General features: G+C 44.3%; 1 protein-coding gene across 1 annotated transcript in view; it reads left to right on the top strand.

Annotated features, from left to right (window-relative positions):
• Positions 1-10,392, top strand: part of FOXO3 (forkhead box O3) — an 89,725-nt gene extending 79,333 nt beyond the window's left edge. The window contains exon 3 of the mRNA XM_030944513.1: positions 6,130-10,392. The gene's annotated coding sequence lies outside the window, so the exon portion shown is untranslated. The remainder of the gene's footprint in view (positions 1-6,129) is intronic.
• Positions 10,393-15,508: the final 5,116 nt, after the last annotated feature.

Genomic DNA, 15,508 nt, shown 5'->3' with positions numbered 1-15,508 from the left:
TGAGTCTTTGCAAATCGTCTGTCTCATGTGAATGAGCCATAATGACTGTTTAGAGCTGCAGATCAGTGTTGGTCCCTCGGTATGTGGTTTGCCTGATAACTGGGCTGGTTACAGGTGGCTTTTCTTTGTTCATTCCTTCCTTTGAGCCAGACTTTTAAATAGCCCCCATGAAAGCATGTTTTCTTGAAGAAGTGCGTAATAAGAGCTCCTTTTTAGAAACATAGCGTCATGCAGCTGAGGAAAGGTCAGGATCTTTTTTTCATATCAATTGGGCGCTCAGCCCAGGTGATGAACTGACAGCTGGAGAGGTTTGAGTCTTGTGTTGATGCCAGCCAAAAAGCCCAGGTACAGTGTGGCAGTGGGAGTGCCTGTTTGAGTAGTACTGATAGCCAGCCTTTCTGTCCTGGCCTGGGGAAAGGGGATGAAGGAAGGAGCCATGCTGGGCTCCTGGTGCCAATGTTGAAGGAGCTCCAGCAGGATGTTCCCATCAGCACAGTCCTCGATCAAGTCGCGAGCGGTGTGTGGGGACGCTGACCCCGTTAAATCAGGTACCTGTGGCTGGGTGGTGGGAATGCCTGCTCTGGTCCAGTCTGCTGGGGATGTTTAATCAGCTTTTCCACTCAGATTGCTGCACAGGGTGGCAGTTATTGGAGTCTGGCAGAGGGACATCTGCTGAGCAGGAATCGGACAGGGCCACAGCTCGGCTAGCGGAAGCCGCTGTGCAGCCACGGCTGTCTGCCATTGCTCCAGGAAAAAGGCCACTTTTCCCAGATGATGCTGTGGAGAATGGCTTGTGCTTATGCACTTCTACAGCTGAGCTGAATGTCTTGCCCATTGTTTATCCCTTGCACTGCCTGCATATCCTGGCTTTTATCTACATACAAATGTAGATAAAATCTGGGTTTGAGGTAGGACCTTTCCTCTCTTGCCTTTTCTGCCACTTGTAAGTTATGATAGAAGATGTCCTGCCTTTTATCGACATGGTATTGGCCTCTCATTTTCAATTTACCATAGAGGAAAACAAGAAGATTCCATAGCAGGGAAGATGTTTTTAAAATAGACTTGGTACCTGGCAAAGAAAAAGAAGCTGTGTATGAGCACATTCAGAATAATGGGTACACAGCATGTTTCCATAGCACTATAAAACCATAATTCAGGATGCCTCTAGCCGTGGAAGTACCTCTCACTCAAAAATGTGACTCTTCTTCTTCAGATTCGAAAATGCAAGCAAAATCCTTTTGTGGTCTTGCACAGGTGCAGTGGTTACACATCTTTTTGTGATCCACAGTAGACATCTCCTTCCCAGTGCTCCTGAATGCCTAAAGAAAGCACAGGTGTTCTAGCTGTAGGGCTTTACCCCTAAAGAAAGATGTATTTTGTATTTTTGGCCTTCTTCATCTAGTCCAGCAGCATCCTGCCTTAAGAGGGCTGTGTTGAACACCCAGGCTGATAGCTCTCAGTCATTGGCAGTGTCACCCAAAACTGGCAGGATTTCCATCCCATTCTTTGGGCTCCTGAGTAAAATAGAAGGTATAAAATTGACCAAAAGTTGTCAAGTAAGAAACCTGATGACCTTATGGAGAGAAGTTGTCCTGTATCTAAGCTCTCTTGTGTTAGCCAGGGCAGAGGATTAAACCCAGCCTGATGTGATGGTTCTCAACAGCAATTGTCCATCAACAGTGCTTGGGGCTCAGAGTTTCCTTTTCAACTGTAAAATGGGTAGATGGGACTTTACCTGCCTTTGTGGGTAAGATGAACTGCCCAGAGGAGCAGTGGATTCTCCTGTGCTGGAAATACTCCATACATGACAGGATCCTGAATAATCTTACTTAAGGCCCTACCTTGAACATAAAGTTGGACTAGATGATGCTGATCTCTTCCAGCCTGGACTTCTATATGGTGCTGTAGAGCAATGGGATATTAGAATAACCTGCTTATAAATAGTTGTGGCACCTCACTACAGTTCTGGCCTTTCCCAGGGTGCTGGTACAGGATGAGAGAATGATCTGCTGTCTTAAATTACATTTACTTCTAAAATACTTGGTTGTCTCCTATGGTTTGCAGTGTTCCTTGGAAGAAGAGCAGCAACAGAAGGAAATAGACACTTGCGTGCCTTACGTGCTTATGCAGCTACAAGCACTGCAACATTTTAGCTCCCATAAGTCTTGGTTCTGTGCTGGCATTCTTCCTCTTTCTATCCTTCAACCCTTATTCTCTGCCCCCAGTTCTGAGCTGGGAAAGATCTATTTTTATGAGCAGAATTTAAAGAGAAAAGGCGAAGTTGCAGCATGCCTGAAAGTTCAGGAAATAAAGCCACATTAAGCTGCCAACTCTTTTTTTTTGTCCTTGGGCTTTGTCCCCTGACCTCAGTGCTGTCCCTCAGCACTGGGCCATCCTGTGACACGCCAGTAGGGTGTCACTGTGGCATACCTGCTGTGGGTATTGGGATTTCCAATTTTTATTGTGCTTGAAATACAAATCGCGTGCTGTAATTTTGTCATTACAGAAAGACTGGCTATAGTAGCTATCTTCTTTACTTGTTTTAAGCAAATTCTGTGTATTTTTCAGTCTTCAGCTCTGGAACCTCAGGCAGAATATTAACTTGTAACCACACAAAATCAAGTCTTGCTTTTTGAGCCTACCCCAGCTTTGGAGTAGAAGCTCAGTTGCTAGAAGCAATGACAAATCGAAGGGCAGAGGCACCAGAACGAATGAACATCTGTCACTAAAGGACACAAGTTTCCTTGAAAATGTCTACATCCCAAGTGTCTAGACAGTAAAAGTAGTTACTGGGATTTCCTGTCCCTGGAGAGTTGTTGCACAGTGGTACCCAGGGAGAGCACTTGTTTTACAGACCTCTAAAGGGTAATATTTTCCAAGATGAGATCCACTGAACAAGCCTTCCAGCCAAATCAGGAGATCCATGTTAGGCTGCCATACAGAGGAGCTGTGTGTTGGCAGTGCAGATTCTCATACCATAATTGTATGACGGAGCACACAGCTTTTCTTCCAACAGAAAACTTCATGTGCTGGTGGCTGTGTTGGCTCACTGATAAACCAGGGCATGTTATCTATGCCCTGCTCTGGAGAGCATCACCACGTCACCTTTCTGTTCTGAAGAAATTTCCAGTGCTTCATAATTGGCACCGCTGGGAATCAAAGGGAGAAAGCAACAGGTGGCAGATGATTCTTCAGAGCTGCTCTGGTGGTGCACAAGCTGGCATGGGGCTTAGGAGTCCAGCTAGGTGGTGGAATGATGTGAGACAGAGGCGAAGAAATGTTGTTGCTGTGGGGAAATTAGAACTGGTCAGCTTGGCCACAGAGTAAAATGAGAGTAGCATTTGTAACTGGTCAGTAGCAACGTAGAGGATGGGAGGGCAGAGAACAATACAGAAGAAAGGGGCATCTCATCTCCTGCATGACTGTTTGCAAAGCTTTTAGCAGGGCCTGTTGCAACAGGACAAGGGTAATGGTTTTAAACCAGAAGAGGGTATATTAGAACAAATAAGAGGAGAGCATTTTTTACAATGAGGGTGGTAAAACACCACAACAGATTGCCCAGTGAGGTGGTGGATGTCCCATCCCTGAAACTGCTCCAGGCCAGGTTGGATGGGGCTCTGAGCAACCTGATCTATTTGAAGATGTTCTTGCTCACTTCAGGGGGATTGGATTAGACAATCTATAAGGTCCCTGCCAGCCCAAACCATTCTATGATTCTGTAATAAATGAAGAAATAACTGGAGCACTTGTTTCCCTGCCTTGATACAGTTTTCATCGCTGTGGGGTAGCCAGCTGCTAGCTCAGGGTAAATAGGCTTTTTGTGGTGAGACAGAAAGCAAGACTGTGTGAGTCTGTTACAGATGTTAACAGGGTAATTTGAAGGCAGGCAGGTTAAGACTTTGATCTAGCTCTTTTCATTTTTAATGCATTCGCAAAGTCCATGTAAGCAGAGGTGTGAAAATGGAACATAGTTTTGTTCTGCCATGTGATTCACACCTCAGCTGTGCATCTGTGTCCAAAATGTTGGCACTGTCTGAAGTATAGGTCCCCCAAGAAAAAATATTTTGCAATGCCACTTCCACAAAAGATGCTCAACTTAACGCATCCTCCAGTTTTTTTCTCATCACTTGGTTTCATAGTATAATGCTTCACATAGATTTTTAATTTAAACATTAAGCAGAACTCTGGTGCTTTATTGGGAGTTTCAGTACTCTTTTACTTTTAATCAATAGCTTTATTTAAAGTCAGCAAGACTTCTCATACGTGCCACAGTTAAGCCCATGCTCAACATAACTGGCAGCTGCCTGAGAGGGAGCTGACTTGCTGGGCTGTGGCATTTGGGACATGAGCCTTGCCTTCAGAGGGTGTTGTGCTTTGGGAAGTCACTCATTTCCAGCCCCCTCTGGTGCTCAGGCTTTAAGAAGTAGAGAAATGGGCTTGCACTTGCCTGAGCAGCTTACAAGCCACTGGCCAGGTTTTACTGGGGGCTGCCAGGCCTGTCTGGGTATCTCCTGCTGACCTTGTTACGGCCATCGGGGCACACCAAATGGAGTCATTGGCAGGCAGTCACATTAACGACGGCCAGCCTTAATTTGCCCTTTGAAAATGAAGAAATCAATATGTTGATCCAGTCAGAAATCCCTTTATTCACAAAACAGTCTACCCCAAACCCCTCCACATAATTAAGGCTAAAGCCAAATTTTGTTTGGGTGAAATGCACAATCTGTCTGCTCCCTAAGCTGTGCTGAATGAAGTTCTCCTCTAATGGCACAGGGAGCAGCTGTCACACTGTTGCTTTAATAACCATGAGACAAAATGATTAAATTTCCATCAATCATTTAGCATTATCAGAATAGGTCATTTTAATAAATTGTTATCATAGGATCAGTGCCTGGCACCTTAGACAGGAGACAGTTTGAGTGATCCTCCTTGCAGGAGATGCCTGTCCTGGTTAAAGCAGCAGTTCCACTAAATCCACCATTTTTCATGAGGGTGCCTGCTATCAGGGTCTTTTGAAAGTAAAGACATTCCTGTCATCAACTCAATGGCTTTTTGGTCTCAGCCAGTGTCCCCTTGTTCTTGCATTGTATAAAAAATCATCAATCTTTCATCTTGGGGAAAATCCTCAAAAGGTAGTAAGAGGGAGGCGTGAGTGGACTAAACCCTGTTTTCAGAAGCCATTTCAGAGCCAGAAGCTACATGCCCAGCAATACTGATGTCTACCAAGTGAACTTTCTGAAAATGTGAGAGGATTTCATGGGAATGTTTAAATGTACATACTTTCCAAAACCCTGTGTGGTGTTTGCCTGTATCTCTAAGCCACTGAGAGTACGTTTAAAACTCTTTCCCCTTGGCCCTCTTAGTTGAAATGTTCATTTGTTTTCAGTGTTTTACCTACTTACCATGTTTCTTCATAGTAATCTCCATGCTGTATCCAAGGTGTCTTCCCCACGCTTCTCCCTCCTCAGAGAAGTTTCTTGGCTAAAGAATGAGGTAGACCCTAACCCAGTTTTTAAAGCCAGCTGGACCCTGTCTGTTGCTGGCGTGTTGTGTGAGCAGGAAAATGGAAAACCCCAAAGTCCTGAAATATGTGGCTCGTTACTGTTTGTCTTAAGCATCCTCTTCATCTGTCCTTCAAGGGTGGTGGTGGATGTCAAACACTTACAGAAGATTTATTCAGCTTTTTGGTGATGCTGAGAAAAGGTGATAGTGAAAAATGGAGAAAAGCTGGAAGATCCTTCATTGCTTCTACCTGGAAATATGTTTAACAAATAGACAGTGCACTGAGTTTCTCTAAATCAGACTTGACCATCATTTTTCATCAAAGAGAGGGTTTTTTCTGTCCTGTTTGGGAGCAGCTAAGCCATCAAAGAAACACATGAACCTTGGCAAGAGAAAAGTATTTTCAGGCAGGGTCATCTTATTCCTTGCTCTGTGTTTGAAGCTCCTGGGTGCGAACATACCTGAAATGTTCCTTGGTGTAAGCTGTTGTTTTGTTTGGATGTTTACTTGGTTGCCTTTTTTGTTGTGGGTTTTCTTCTGTTTGTTTGTTTGGTTGGTTGGTTTGGTTTTGGGGGTTTTTTTCTACATGCAGTAATCTCACTGTCTTTTTTTCTTTTTCTTCTCCAGGCCCTCAAACTGACACGAGATGTAGAGAGAGAACCCTTTGCCAAATCTGCTGTCAGCAAGTGGACAGTGATACTGTTTACAGCTTACGACCTTTGTGAACCCTGCATTATTTTCCTAATGAAGCAGACTGTTAATAGGCCCCTTACTGGAGTGAAGAACCTACTTTTTTTTTCTCCTTCTTTTTCTTTTTTTTTCTTTTTTTGTTGAAAACTGAACTCATTCTGAAGTATGCAAAATCTTCCTTTTCTGGGATGGCCAAGCACCTGCTGTGGAGACAATGTTCAGCACCATCCTGTTGAGAACACACTGTGTAGCCTTTACACTAGTTACTTGTCAATGAGTATGTGGTGTTTCAATATATTAATGGTTTATGGGATGTTTTTAAGTTGGCTTTTCTTTTTGGAGGTTTTCCCTGTCTGCCCACCCTCCCCTCTACAGCCTCCAGTTTGATTTCTGTAGATTTTGAACCATTTTTGCTTTCTCTCCCTGGGGAATCTGAGGCACTGTGCACGTTCATGGAAATGGCTGTATCCCAACACTGCTCAGGTGTCAGGGTTTTCTGAAGGTACAGCGTTTGTTAGTCCTGTCAGCCAGCTGGATTCCAGAGAGGGGATGTGCGTGCCCTGCTTGTTTGTTGGGTTGGTGGGTTTGTTTCTTTCTTATTCTTTCCTTAAGTTTAATGGTACACCCCTGTTTTCCGTAAGGGTCAGCCCAGAGCTGGTTGCAAAGCAGGGGAAGCTGGCCAGTGCCCCTCGACTCACGAGGACAGACTGACAGAGGGTGCCATTGCCCTCACATGCACCCAGGCAGGAGCCCCTCTCCTGCCCGCTGGAGCAGGCTCCCCTCCTGCCTTAGGTTGGCAAAGCTGCCCTCACTGAGAGCTGGTGAGGAGTTACAGGCTGAGCTGCCCCACGAGGTGTACGTAGTCACCTGTAGAGATGTGTTTGGAAGCACAGGAATTAAAGGAAACTGAGCGGCTGGGTGTCGGCAGGTGACTTGCAGTGACAATGCCAGGAGCTGAGGCACAGATCACTGCAGGGTGTGTTATGGCATTAGTGATCCTGTTTATTTTTGTTGTTGTTTTGTTGTTTTGGACATATCCTTGATTATTTTTTTCCTTCTCATTATGTATAACCCATTGTGGCAGAAGAAGCAGGAGTGGGAATGGCACAGTATCATGCAAATGGCTTTTCATATGAGCGTAGATTGTAGCAGGATAAATGACACTGAAAGACAAGGCAGTTTTATATATTTTGCTTCTAAGATTTTCTTTTGTAAAATGGATAATAATTAATAATAATAATGAATAAAAGGTATGGTGCTGTATAGATCCTCTCTATAATCTGGAAAGTTTGATTACTTTTTATTAGTATCTGGGGGGGAGGGATACAAAAAAAGAGGGGAAAACACCAGTGGTACATAGGAATTTGGTATGAAAAGGTTCTGAATAGGACAGTGTATACATAATTCTCCAAAGCGATATATGAAGTTTTTTTTCCTTTGCATAAAAGCATTATGCATATAAATATATAAATATATTTTATTATGTACAGAAATGGATCATTATGCATGGATGTTAGGAAAACAAAACTAGCATTTTAACCCAAGGTCTCAGTGCATGAGTTCCCACTGACCCGTGTCCCATGCAATGTGGAGTGACTCCCTCTCGCCACTGCCACCGCACATGCACAGTCATGCACCAACACTCACACGCATTCGTGGGCCCTTCCTCACTCCTTACTTTCCAGGTCCCTGAGGTGATTTTGGTGAAACAATGGCTCGTAGTGTGATGGAATTTTGGTTTTGTACCATAGCCCCCATGCTGTTCTCTCATAAAGATGCACCTCTTGGTTTCTCCCCCAGTTATGACTGTGTAGGCTCTGTGCAGTTGTGGGTAGCATAGCCCTGTAGCATATCAACTCTTTCAAGCAGCCAAGGGTTTATCATTTGCCTTTTAAAAAAACTTCTCTTTTCTTTTTACACTGAGGGGTTCTATTTGTTAGCACGTGGCCTAGTTTATTGCATTCATTGGAGTTGGCTGGTGCACATTTCCCATGTCTATCAGCAGCCTGCTTCCCAGGATGCTTGTGTGGCACAGCTGGGCACCCTGCTTACCTGAGTCCAGTTGCGGGCACATTTTACTCAAATTGGTCAAGAGTTCATCACTGGCCTCCCCTGAGTGTGTGCCATTAGCCCTTAGCTTCCTGGTACACCCCAAAATGTGAGTGTATGCTGAAGGACTTCACTCGGGTGTTTCTTTTGCTGAGGCTTCTCTGCAGCTGCTGCCCTGAGGCTGGACTTGTGCCCCAGCCCCATGTTTTGGCTGTCAGCAGAGCTCACTCAGTGGCTCCCTGTGCTGAGGTGCAGCTTTTGATCCCTACACAGATGAGCCTCCAGTGAGACCCGTGGTGCTGCCCAAAGACCCACTGTCACTAACAGATCAGTAAAGCCTCACTCGATGGTATGGCCAAAGTCACCAAACCCCATAATTTATTTTTTTTCCTTGGGACAGATTCAGTTCATGTCAAAGGCAAGGGAAGGCCTGGTGAAAACTTAAATGAAAAGGCTGCAAATTCTGCTCTGTTCCAGCAACTTAGCCTGCTTGGGTTCAGAGGAACTGCTTTCCACTGGCAGAAATGAGAGACGAAATGATGGCTTGCTCTGTTCAGAAAATGGAGAAAAAACACTTGGTTTAGAGACAGCCCATCAATGGCAGAGAAGTTTTTTGTAAAAGAAATAATAGAAGCATTAGTGGCTGAAAGGCTTAACCTGCCTCCCAGCAATGTCAAGGGGAGCATTTCCATTGGTGTGGCTGGGACAGCTTGGGCCCCTGCTTTCGAGTACATCCCAGCACTCACTGAAGAGGGATGCACCTGGCAAGCCTCTTCAGTTTGGTTTGGTTTCTATTGCTCAGTTTTGGGGCCAGAGTTTTCAAGCAGAAGTGCCTGGTATCAGGCACCAAACGCTGGGGACTCCAGCGTGGTCCCAGGGGACGAGCTGCTCTGCTCTCATGGCTTCTTGAAGGATGAGGAGGGGACAGGTCCCCCCAGGCCCAGGGGAAGGTCATCACCCTCTTCACCTGCTGAGGTGCTCAGCAAAGGCCCTTTACTCCAGAGGTGCTAGATTAATCTCCCTGAATTCAAAGGGCCAGTTATTAAGGTGTCAAAATTAAGCCTTGAATAGTTAGTTTGAGGCACTTACATTTTGAAAATTTGGCCTTTGTGTCTTTGAGCATGTTTATGCCTAGGAGTTGTCCTTGTGAAATCATGTAAAACAGATGAAGATCAAGGTCACAATTACATGGTTGTCTTTTCAACACTTGGTCTAAACAAAAGGTCTAAAAAGGTCTAAAAAGGTGTTATTTATGCAGTTTCTAGTCACAGGTTGGGGCTTGATTTAAGGATTTTGTAAAAGAAATTTTCTCTTAAGAATAATCGGATAGTTAAACACTGCTTAACTCCAGAAATTTTTGTGCCACTGCTTAAAAAAGTTACCTTTTAGGTCGTGTATTTCTCCAAAATTATATCATTGCTTGGCAATTGGTGTTCTGTAAGTGTTTCAAGTACACAGTATACCTTTGGAATTGCCAACAGATGCGAAGGGGGACCAGATACATTTCGTAAGTATGGGTTGGAAAAAATGGATTGTACATTTGGCTTCACATGTTTAACTTTTTTTTTAAAAAGTTGCATGATTGGAAAAAATATGTATACAGTATCTGTAAAACTGTTTTATCTGTTTCTGTTTCAAGCCATGTAAATTGGAAGAATATTAAATCCACAGCCTTATCGCGCATGGCCGTCTTTACATACTGAAGAGCTGAACAGTTTATACTTTTCATTTGGGCTATCTTGTACTTTCATTTGAAAGCAGACACTCTCACGTTGCAGTCTTACTGAGGATTTTATATTTAAAAAGAAAAAAAATTGAAAAAAAAAGGAAAACAAATGAAAAAGATGCTGCCCTGGAGGAATATATTACCTTACTACTCAGAGATTGGAAGGAAGTTTGTTTTGGAGCAAAACCTGCCCCTTTCCAAATGAAGTAGAGACGCAGTGCTTACTCCACTTGGTGTTAGTAGATATTGCCTTGTGTATTCCATTTTAAATTGTAATCTAGTTTGTAAAAGAGATGGTGACGCATGTAAATAAAGCATAATGGATCTCTACATTGCACATTTGCCTTTGCTCTGTTTTATTGTGTCACAGACAGACGTGTGTTTACACAGGACCTGGAGAAGGGGTGACTTTCAAGCAGCAAGTAAAAATGGCTGGTGGGGCGCTTGGGGCTGGGCAGGGGTCCCCAGCCTGCATCCCCTAATATCTGTCAGTGCATATTGACATGGGCCTTGGCCCTTCAATCCTTCAACCAAGCCAGTGTAGTTTTGGTGGTTAAATAACCCTCAGGAGGATCATTTACTGCTGCTGAAAAATCACAAAGTTCTCTTGAATCTGAGGACAGAGGGGGGTTGTCCCCAGGGGTGGCAGCGGCACTCTGCAGCTGCAGACCAGCTCGCCTGACCTGGGAGAGAACCAGTCCGACCACAGACCTGTCCAGGGAAAGGTTACACCCCCAACCAGGGGCTTGGCTGGGTTTCAGACTGTCTTTGAAAAATGCCTGGAGTACTTGAAACCACCCGTTTGGGATTTGGGATAATAAAACCAGCAGCCTGACTCAGCAGAAAGTTATACTGAGGGCTCTGGCTGAGGCCACGGAGAACGTGCTCAGAAATGAGAGGCATGTCAACAAAAAAACTCTTCTCCCACCCTGATGGGAAGCCAGAGATGTATATGGTCTTTTTGAGTTGTTTTTCAGGAGGAAATGATATTTTCAAGAAAGAGGAGCCTTTCCTCACAGGAGGTAGGGGGTTTTCATTAGTCTAGGGGGACAAACGTGATGTTGTCCATGCAGAGCCCACAGGAATGTTACACTGAAGTACTGCAGCAATAAAGAGCAGCTTGGGGATATCCCTTGTTAAACACAGCAAGAGCTGTTCAGGTTTTGCTCTAACTAGAGACAGCCTGGAACATGACAAGTCCCAGACAGAGAATAAATAGCCTTTGACCAGGAGAAAGTGTGCATTAAACTTGCCAGAGTGAGAGTGCACTTGTCCAGCAGCAACTACAGCTTCCCCTCACTAACAGGGCTGTTTTGCTCTTTTTCACAAGGCTTCTCCAACAAGGCTCTGCCAGGACCCAGGTCCTCTGCCTTGGCACGGACCCACTGATATTTGGGACACTGATACTGTGATTGTTTGGCCTAGTGAGGTGCCAAGTCAAAGGGATTCAGCTTTAACCTGAATTTAGGCAGGGGTGGCCACAGCAAGGAAGATGAGCTGATCAGCTCCTGAGCAAGTTTTGTGCTGAACCTACTTGGGTCTATTGTGCAATGCCTCAGCTGTGACCTCCAGTTCACACGGCCTTGGAATAGATCATTCTTATCTTTCACAGTACTTTCAAAATAAGTCCAAACATTTTAAAACTTCTCCAAGTTGTCCCAGAAGGCAAAAGACTTTTCAAGTTGCTGCTGAGGCTGGTGAGGCAACAGAGAGCTATTTTAGGAGCTCTCCACCACATTTGCTGAGTCGTGAGTTCAGCCAGACCAGGGAAAACAGTATTTTACAGCTCTTGTTTGGTTACTGCTGCCAAGGAAGTTTGGGGTGCTTTCAAGAGGGCTGAGATAAGTAAATCTGGGAGGCTACCTCTTCTACTGGTTGGAGCCATCATGGCTGGAATCTCCCCCTTCAAAAGGAAGTCTTCCTGGATGAAGTAGAGCCCAAGCCAGATGGAGTAGATACTGCTCTTGCTGGTACATTCATCCCACTGCCAGCAGCTTCTGGGCTGTTTCATGGCATCTCTCTTTGCCCAACCCAGCCCACAGAGCTTTTTTTCCCACTGGGTCTGCCTGTGGAATTTTTGAAAATGAAAATGTATTTATCACATAAGTTAAAAGCATAGGCAACAAAAAAAACCAAGTAAGCTTTTTTTTTTTTTTTACTGTGGTTTAAATCTTTGAGAAACTTTGGAATTGTCTGACAAAATTCAGAATCTCCAGATTGGAATTTTTATTTTTGCACCTGGATTTTCTTTGCATACTCATGACATGAGCAATTTTGCATATGTCAAAACATTTACTTGCTAGAACAAAGCGTCTCCTGCTTTTATTTTTTGATGGTTTGATTACATACCAAGGACCTGATTTAATCTAGAAAATGAGATAAAATGTCCCAATTCAGCAGGAGCAGCTGGCATAAATGAGGTTAACTGTTGTAACATTCTTTTAATGTTACATTATGCCATGCATGTTTAAAGATGCCTTTGTCCTATGAGTGACATGGTGAAATGGGGGGAAAACTGTAAAAATACATGACATCTCATAAAAATATTTCCAACTTCCGAGACAAATATAATGCTGATCAGGAGTCTTTTCCCTCATTTTTCACTCTTTTTGAGGCAATACCCTAAGACTGTTTTTGCTGAAATTTAAAGCACAGAGCAATTCCCACATGTTGCCTTTCCCTGGGCATCAGCCTTCCAGCAGTGCTCTCTGCAGTGGGCATTGAGGCTGCTGCTGGCACCTGTGCACTCTGGCACCACAGGATGTCAGACTTTGGCTCTATTTCATGCTCTGAGGGCCACTGTAAACCCTGAATTATCCCATGGCTGGTGCAGCAAGGTCCAGTGCAGGAGGATGGGAAGGACATCAGTGGGAGCAAACACAGCAGGTGCGAGCACCTTGCTCTGGTGTGTGATAACCTCTCTGAAGATTCACCTGCTGCACGGACAATGGTTCCTTCTGCTGTTCCTAACCACCTTGGGAAAGGATGGCATTGGTTAGAAAGTGCTCTTAAGAAATACAGGTATACTCTACCTCTGACCTCCAAAGCAAAAGATGGAGAAAAGGTGTGCATTGGCAGAGTCACCTCAGAGGTGACCCTGGAGAGCAGCAGAGGAAGCTGCTCCTGACACCTTCCCCTCCAGGAGGGAGATGTCCAGCCATTCCAGGCCTCTGCTGTGAATGACTGGCCTAGTGTTCGTCTTGCATTTGTTGTTTCAGAGGAAAATTCATACTTCACCAGCAATTTATCTTAAATCTCTCTTAGGCTTCTCTTACTTAAGGTTAACCAGGCTTGTACACCATTAACTAATTCATGGATGAGTGTCCCGGAGAGAAGTTACTGCTTAGCAAGCAATAAAGCAATTCATAAAAGACATACAATAAAAAAACAAAGTCCTTTTACTCATTAAATTAAACCCATTGTCATTCACACTTCTCTGGAGAGTCATATTTGCAATATCAAATTGTGTTATCAACCTCAGTGTGCATCTGTTAGTCAGAATTTATGGCGAGGCTGTCTCATTTATACAGAAGTCTTTGCCATGCACTGTCACTCAGCCTAGCAGACTCCCATGGAAAAGCCACAACTGAAGTTAAAATTCTACTCTGCCTGAGCAGTTATAAAATTATAGTGGCTTTCAGAGCTGGATCCAAGTCTCTTCCTGAGGAAGGCAGCTACCTTTGTGTGTCTCCTCTGAAGCTTCTGCCTCTGGAGAAGGTAGCAGAGGGGAGGTCAGGCATGGATGTGGATGTGGAGGGGATGTGCAGTGGAGCTGTGTTTGCTCTGCAGTCTGGCTACGGTGGCTGTCACCACAGGGCCAGCACCAACCAAGTTACACAGACAGGAGCAGTCACATGGGCAGTTCCCCTGGAGTAACACAAATGCAAAGCCTCTCTTCCCTTCTCCTGGCCCATCACTTCAGGGTGAGCCCATTTCACTTGGTTTTTCACCAGAGGACGTCAGGGTGAGAAGTTGCCTGCAGAAATTGCCCTGAATTGCTGGGTCCTGGGGGACGTGGCTGCATTTCCAGCCTCTTAAATCTCCTTCCAGAACATCTTTGCTTTTCCACAATGTCTTCACCTTCCCTTGCCAGAGGTTGTTCCCTTATTAAGGAAGGGCCTCTGGGATGACAAGATGATGTTTTTCTTAGCAGGAGACTCTCAAGGTTTGGTTTTCCCCCACAAAGGGATGTGTAAGGAGCAGGGTGTGGGCAGCTCTCACCTTACAGATCTCATGGACCATGAATCCAAAGGGGCTTCTCCTTGGCTGCAGAGGAAATGTCAAGAGATGTGAGCACAAGGGAGTGAAAAACAAAGTGGCAAGTGGAAAGGATTTCATAAAATGCTACTCTTTAAATGATACAATGCTATGGGGGCATCTGAGCCACTTTTTCATTCCTTTTAGTCATTCTTCAATCCATATCTAAAGTTACCAGTGACTTTCGTTGCTGTCAGCAATGGTCTTCCTATCTTTTAATCCTCGTTAATCTTTTTTGGAAATAATTTTTTTTTTCTCCTCTTCATTCTATGACTTTTTAACATTTTCTGTTTTTCTAAGGCCAGTTATTATAATGTTTGTGGGGTCCATTATGTAAATTGTGGACATGATTTTTTTGTTTTTTTGAAGCTTTGATTTAAGGAAGAAGCCCAGGTAACACAGTTACCTAGTAAGAACTCATTGCCAGCACAAGTTACACCATTCCAGCTACAGTAGGAAGAAACACTCCTTGTTTTGCTGCTTCAAGCTACACCTGAGTCTGAAGACAGAGTTTGCTGCTCTATGGCATTAGCCGCCCCTTCCTAACACAGACTAAACCCTGAAAATTTCTTCACTTGGAATAGTAAAGTTTGCAGCCAGTGTGGTCTGGTGGCTGTATTCACAGGTCTGCTAAGGTAAGGAGAGGTAGAGCTGAGAGTACAAATGGTTTGTGGGCCTCTTACCAGGAGTGGCAGCTCAAAGGGACACCAGCCCACCACTTCAGAGCAAACTCTTGCAGACAAATAAATGGCAAACGAATGAATGCCTTGTTCTTTTAGGAAGTGTCTCTCTTTGTTCATGCTCTGCCAAGTTTTTCTATGAGAAATGAATATTGTGAAGTAACTTTGTATAGTTCAGGTGCAGCCCAGAACAACCAGCTCCAGAGCTGACAGTGGTGTCTGCTCTCTGGGCCATAATCTGCAAAATAAGATTGAAAAACTTCGATTCTCTCTATTTCAGTGAGTCAAGACTCTGCAAACTTTTCCAGGTGAAGGTTATCAGAATTTGATGCTGATTACCTCATCCATAAGCTAACAAAAGGCTTATCTGTTTCTTTTGCACAATGACTGACAGCCCTCTCTAGGCACATGTTCAGCGCTTCAAGACTAACTTAAAGGTCAAATTTACCATATGGGGAGATCAGGTGAGCTCATGGTTGAGGAAAGACCATCTAAAGGTGACTTGTCTAACATCTGCACACATACACACACACACACACACACACACACACACACACACATTTCTTTTTGGTCTAGCCTTGTCTCAGACATGACCCATGTGCCA

Source organism: Camarhynchus parvulus, chromosome 3 (assembly GCF_901933205.1).
Source record: "Camarhynchus parvulus chromosome 3, STF_HiC, whole genome shotgun sequence".
Lineage (NCBI taxonomy): Eukaryota > Metazoa > Chordata > Aves > Passeriformes > Thraupidae > Camarhynchus > Camarhynchus parvulus.
This window is presented reverse-complemented; position numbering and strand designations above follow the sequence as displayed.